The sequence below is a fragment of the Ursus arctos genome, unplaced genomic scaffold (assembly GCF_023065955.2).
Source record: "Ursus arctos isolate Adak ecotype North America unplaced genomic scaffold, UrsArc2.0 scaffold_31, whole genome shotgun sequence".
Lineage (NCBI taxonomy): Eukaryota > Metazoa > Chordata > Mammalia > Carnivora > Ursidae > Ursus > Ursus arctos.
Window position 1 is genome coordinate 27,168,322 of NW_026622997.1, and position 6,623 is coordinate 27,174,944.

Below are 6,623 nucleotides of genomic sequence, written 5' to 3' on the forward strand. Positions count from 1 at the left end.
TGCCTGAACACTGTTGACATTGGGTTCCTGTCTGGCTCTAAGGGATGGTTTTACCCCAGTTGCAACGATCAGTAACCTCCTTTTCCTTTTAGGGACATTCTCAAAACTGTAGGACTTTAAAGTAACATCAAATTAGAGCATAGAGCTGACAAGATCAAGGAAATGGGCTTTCTACCATACAAACCCTTCCCTAGGGGATTCTTCCTGCCCTAGCAGTTAGATTAAAGGTCCTTAACATTTTCCTTAGCCTGATAGAATCCCAACCTCCTGCCTCCCCAATACTGATGCTGGAAATAACTACTCCAAAATAAAAACAAATTAAAATTCAAGTTCTGTTTCAATAAATCTTCACCCTCTAGGAAAAATCCAATGCTTTAGGAATGACAAAGTAGAGGAAGCCCTCCTTGAAAGCTTGTAAAGGAGAAGAAATATAGTAAGTTCTTTTGGTTCCTGGACCAATTCTCAAAGGCCGGTCTTACAAAATAATGAACTATGTAACACTGCAGGCTCCTACCATAGGCTGTAGGAAGTGCACTTGAACTGCTGCAGCAGCAGGAGTTGTGGGCTTTCGTACCTTTTATTGACCCCCGCAACCTGCCAGGTGTAGAGAGAATAAATAGCTGCAAGCTATTGGAGACATATTTCTCCAACCTGGTGGTGTGTTAAAAATCATTGGGGGAGGCTAAAAAAATACCCACTGTCAGGCCTCCACTAGGAGTCAGAATCTTTGGGAGTGGGCTAAGGCATTGTAGAGAATTCAAGCTGCCTGAGTGTTTCTAATGTGCAGGCAATGTTGAGAAAACTGATTGCATCAGAAGCTGCTCCTGATTACATCTTTAGAGGGCTGGGGGCATGGGAGAGGGAAGAAGTTGTCCGGGCTTGGAGGAGCAGCAGTTAGTGGGAAGGGTCTTTCTGCTGTGAAGGGGAACCTGAAGGCTTGAAAGGCCTTGGAGTGTTGATTAACGCAGCAGCTGTGGTAGAGGTTAGGGAAATCTCCCAGGACAGCTTAATGGTTCAAAAAGGAGAATCCCTGAGGCTGGGAAGTTGTTCTTTAGGAAACAACATCAGAATAGAAGAATTCGTGGGGTGCCTGGGTGGCGCAGTCGTTAGGTGTCTGCCTTCGGCTCAGGGCGTGATCCCAGCGTTCCTCTCCCACTCCCACTGCTTGTGTTGTCTCTCTCGCTGGCTGGCTGTCTCTGTCAAATAAATAAAAAAAATCTTAAAAAAAAAAAAAGAATATGAGAATTCAGGAGCACCTGAAGGGCATGCAACTCTTGATCTCGGAGTCCTGAGTTTGAGCCCCATGTTGGGTGTAGAGAGTTAAAACAAAACCCTTAAAAAAAAAACAACCCACCACCAAATGTTTGAAAAACAAACAAAAAACCCTCCAAATGTTTTTTTAAAAAAACAAAACAACATGAGAAATCATCGCCTCGCCTCACTGCACATACACACATCTTGGAACTTAAAGCAAAGTTACTTTGCAACATCAGCTATGGGTGGAACTCAGCCCCTGGGAGCTGAGAAATGTATCAAATGTACAAGTGAATACTATAGGATTCTTGGAAGAGATTTTTTTGTTTTTATTCTTTATTTTTATTTATTTTTGTTCTTAAACTCTACATCCAAGTTGGGGCTCACTACCCCATGATCAAGAGTTGTATACTGTCCCAACTGAGCCAGCCAGGTGCCCCTTGGGAGAGATTTTTTGATGGAAGTCTGAAATCGTGGGGCAAGGGAGGCCGAATGAATGATGACTGCAGAAGTAAAAGATTTATTTCCTACACCCACAGTGGCCTCCTTCCAAATTTTAATGTGTTCACTGTGCCTAAATTATGTGACTTAAGACTAATTTTGGTGGCGCCTGGCCGGTTCAGTTGATAAGAGCATGCGACTGTTGATCTTGGGGTCGTGAGTTCAAGCCCCATGTTGGGTGTAAAGATTACTAAGGGGGAAAAAAAAGACTGATTTCCTATGTTCTGGAACCCCCAACTCATCCCCTCACGTAAGTGGCTTTCTCACAAAAGATGAAGATGTCAACATACATGACCAAACATTAACTGCATTAATAAATGAGGAGGTATAGAAGTGTCCAGGAAGGTGGGATCTGAGATAATTTATGAGTTGATGGATTAAGTGGCCAAGAGCAAATGACCAGATTTCTGGGGGAGCAAAAACTAGCAAAGGGAGAACAGGGCCTGGATGTTGCTACACCACCATAATTTGTTTTGCTTCCAACCCCCCCCCCCCCACCGCCGAGATGTATGGTGCTATATCGAGTGTACTGAACATGTCTGCTGTTCAGCCAACTCCCAGGCCACGCACTGCTCATAAAGAGAACATGAAACAGGAAATGGGGTGTAGTCTAACGGGAGTAGTTTAGCTTAATGGAGTACTTTAATGGTATCGTGTTCTAGTACGGTAAAATAAGAAAGTTCTGCAGATCGGTTGCACAGCAACGTGAATACATTCAACACTACTGAACTGTACACTTTAAAGAGGTTAGAATGCTTTATCAAATGGGGAGCAGGGCGCCTGGGTGGCTCAGCCCCCTAAGCGTCTGCTTTCAGCTCAGGTCATGATCCCAGGGTCCTGGGATGGAGCCCCGCATAGGGCTCCCTGCTCAGTGGAGAGCCTGCTTCTCTCTCTGCCCCTCCCCTCCTGCTCATAGTCGCGCGCTCTCTCTAGCAAAAATAAATAAAAATACCTGAAAATAGATAAATAAACTTATCAAATGGTGTTTTTTTTCAAGTGGTGTATTTTGTTTTATTTTTTAAAATATTTTATTTATTTATTCATGAGACACAGATTCAGAGTGAGAGAGGGAAAAGCAGACTCCCCGCAGAGTAGGGACCAGATGCAGGGTTCCATCCCAGGACCTTAGGATCACGACCTGAGCCGAAGGCAGACGCTTAACCATCTGAGCCATCCAGGCACCCTCAAACGGTGTTTTTGAAATTGTTTCTTGTATGTCATTTATATCTTAAAGCTGTTAAAGAAAAAAAAAAAAAAGACACTAAGGTTAATGTGCCTGACAGGTCTGAGGGCTCGAGTGGGTTGCGAATTCAGATTTCGCTGGCTAGACGAAGCGGGTGACAGCCTCCTGGAGGGACCTGGATCCCACGCGGGCACCGGTGAGGACGAGAGACAGGTCCATAGGTCATTACTCCAGGGGGTACTAGCCTGCGTGGGGCGGCCACTAAGGAAGTGAGCTCAGCTGCGCATGCGTCCGGCCCGGCCAGTCGAAAGACAGTCATCCGTCTTTTGTTTTTCAAAATTAACAAAATATGCCCTAATATTTGCCCGGAAGAGTGTGAAACATTCACCCCTGGCCTCTCTTTCACTTGGTTTATTCTTGTTTGGACGAACGAAGGGGAAGAGGCCGTGGGTCGAGCCCGGCATCGACGAAGACAGCCATGCCGGTCAGGCCCCCAACCGCACGCTGCTATAAATAGCTGGGCCCCGCCATCGCCGCTCTTTTTGTGCGACGGTCTGACTCCTTCAGTTTGGGCATGTTGCGGTGCTGCTGGGAGCAGCTGGGGCTCCCTCCCCTACACCAAGGGGAGGCGGCGGCCCCGGCGTCCTGCGCTGTCTTCGCACGGCTTCCTGCGTGTAGGTATCTCGGGGCCCTACCGGTTGAGGGGGCCGCAGTCTCGGGCTGAGCAGGATGAACTGCCATTACAGACTAGAGTTTCTGATGCGTCCATGACGCCACTGTTTGGAACTGACCCAGCCCAGGTCAGGGGGGACTTGGCTGGAGTCGTCCCGGCCTCGGCTGACGCCCTGTTTCTTCCCAGGCCCCTGGTCCTCGCAGGCTGGTCCGCAGCACCACGAGGGTGAGTGGATTGACTGCGAGATGGAGTGGCTGGTGGTGGTCCTGGGGGAAGACGGGGGTAATGATGAACCCAGGTGACTCCGAGTGTCTCGCTGACGCCATCACCGCAGCGCGCTGACCATCTCCCTCCCCCGGGCTGGGGTTTCCTAATACGTGGGCTGGGGAGAAGCTGGTGGCTGAGAACCTTCACTAGTAACGAATCCCTGTGTTTGATTTATCCGTTAGGTGTTTTAAGATGTCCGCCGGTGCGTTACCGTTGAATGAACGTGAGTATTAGGTGTGAGATCCTTCTCAGTGCGTCTCACCATCTTGTCTCCAAAGCTCTCTCTTTCATGGGGCAAGTATGGAACCTGTTTTCTAATGAACACGGGAAGCAATGCAAGTTTTACCGGGGACTTTCCAAGGACTACTTTTTTTGGTTCACATTTCTTTTGTGACTATTGAAAAATCCTTTGTAACTCCCCGTGTTTTTGTCCTAGCCTGGTTAAACCTACTTTCCTACTGTACACTCCTACGTTCTGGGTTCCCTTGGTGGAGGTTTTTTTTTTTTTTTTTTTTTTTCCAGTTCTGAGGTGTGTGTCCCCCCCCCCCCACTTTATTCCCATTTCTATCTCTACTCTTCATTTAATACATCTTTATACTGGGGCAGTTGCCTTTCAGTGTATTACATCCCTTCCCAGCATGGCCTCCCCTGACCCAGGTCTCCTTAAATGGGAATGATGATCTCTCAGACTAGAGTCTCTGATGCTGGTCTTGATGTCAAAAATTAAATTCTGACTCATTTGGAGAACTGGATACTTGAGTTTCAGAGAAGGGGCCGACAAGGGGGCCTAAACTTGGTTTGTCCTTCTCATTGGTTGTCTGTCCTGTTTTCATCTTTCTAGCATGATTATTCTGGAAGCCCTTTCAGATGAGGTACCGATCTGGTGGGTTAAGGTGGAGTTCGTCCTCTTGGAGAAATGCTGTGTAGAGATGTCTGTGACGACTAGGTAATGGCTCCTGCCACTTGAACCTCCAGGCTGTGATGAGCAGTGAAGAGCCACATTCTTTCTCCCTGGCTACTATGGTGAGTGCCCTTTTTTCTTGCAGCCCCAGAGTGGTAACAATAACCTTCTTGGACCACGAGCATTTCTCTGAGGGTCTTTGAAACCACTGGTGTAGTTTCCCCTACGTGCCCAGGTTCAGGTTTCAATTCCATTTGCCTGCATCATTCTAATATATGTTCTCTTTTGAAATTTCAGGGTTTTGTTAATGCAGAGGATATCTCCTATCTGGTGTTGGGCAGATCCTAGGACATCCTTCTGGCTTTCCTGCATTAACCTGTGTGAGCAGCTGTCAACTTACTGGAGGAAAGAAACTGTCCAGAAATATTGAGACGCTTAAATATTTTTAGACCAATTAGACTTGTTTAATGTAAATACTTGTTCTTATGAAAAGGATTCCAATAAAATATTTTAAAGCAAAATAAAAGTTTGGTTTCCATAAAAACGAGGTGGTACAAAAAGATTTCGGGAAGTGAAAGGTAACCGTCTGTGAATGAGCATCACAGCTGACAGCTAGCTATACCTCTTTGCAACTGTGTACAAAAAGTTAAAACTAGGTTGACACTAAAATTAGGTGGTCTGCCATAGGATTTTAATGGACTAGATGTTAACAAATAAGGTTTTTAGGGTGTTGAAAGACTAACACAGATGCTTAGTTGGCCTTTTGGGTCTATATTTAAAAGCTTTTGGGTCTATATTTAAAAGCGTATATACCCATCGTGGTTGCCAGGGGCTGAGGAAAGGGGTAAATGGGGAGTTTGATGGATAAAGAGTTTGTTTTTCAAGATGAATTATGGAGATGAATGGTGGTGATGGTTGCTCAAGATTACAGAATGTACTTAATACCACTGAATTGTGTGCTTAAAAATGGTTCAGATGGGGGTGCCTGGGTGGCTCAGTTGCTTAAGCGTCTGCCTTTGGTTATGATTCCAGGGTCCTGGGGTGGGCTGGAGCCTGACTACGTGGAGAACCTGCTTCTCCCTCTCTCATGGCTCCCCCTGCTTGTGTTCTCTCTCTAGCTCTGTCAAGTAAATAAAGTCTTTAAAAAAGTTGGTAAGTTTCATGTGTGTTTCACCACAGTAAAAATTGGGAAAGAAAGCATATTCATACTTGTCTGTTATTTCAAGGATGATTTTCCACCAGCATGTACAAATTTCTGTTGCTATAAAACTTCTAAATTATCCAGTTCGTGGGAGGGGGGCATTTAGGTTTCTAGTCATGCTGTATAACCAGTGCTGATTCCCTGTTTCTTGAACCCATCGGAAGTTGTGTGGTAGACTACACTTCCAAAAGTAGAATTTTCAAAGGATTTAAGCATGTAAAACAATGCACAGTATATTCCATAAGGTTGTACGAGTTTATGCTCGGTGACATCCGTGTCCGCATGAGGTTGCCTGTTTTCCCTATACCTGTCATCACTACTCCCAGGGGTAACTTTTGGCACCAGTTTGGTGCTATTAACTCCTACTACTTTTTAGTCTTTTTTTTTAACTTGTCACTAAGTAATCTCTACCCCCAATGTGGGGCTCGAACTCAGACCTTGAGATCAGGAGTCCTTTGTTCCATCAGCTGAGTCAGCCAGATGCCCCTACTTAATCATCTCTTAAAAATTAACATTTCTTCTGTATTTGCCTACTGAACCTTTTTTTTTTTTTTTTTTTTTTAGATTTTATTTGCAAGAGAGGGACAGCATGGGAGGGTGGGAGGGAAAGGGAGAAGCGGACTCCCCCTGAGTGGGGAACCTG

At 45.6% G+C, this 6,623-nt stretch overlaps 1 long non-coding RNA gene and 2 other non-coding genes across 3 annotated transcripts; all 3 read left to right on the forward strand.

The window, feature by feature from the left end:
* The first annotated feature begins 3,396 nt into the window (after positions 1 to 3,396).
* LOC113243766 (uncharacterized) lies at positions 3,397 to 5,930 on the forward strand. The gene is made up of 5 exons (XR_007191459.2): positions 3,397 to 3,612; positions 3,798 to 3,836; positions 4,061 to 4,101; positions 4,720 to 4,901; positions 5,077 to 5,930. It is a non-coding gene; the product is annotated as an uncharacterized LOC113243766 (long non-coding RNA).
* On the forward strand, positions 3,893 to 3,955 carry LOC113243906 (small nucleolar RNA SNORD48). The gene has a single exon (XR_003312243.1). It is a non-coding gene; the product is annotated as a small nucleolar RNA SNORD48 (small nucleolar RNA).
* On the forward strand, positions 4,548 to 4,615 carry LOC113250208 (small nucleolar RNA SNORD52). Its single transcript, XR_003313972.1, has one exon. It is a non-coding gene; the product is annotated as a small nucleolar RNA SNORD52 (small nucleolar RNA).
* Positions 5,931 to 6,623: the final 693 nt, after the last annotated feature.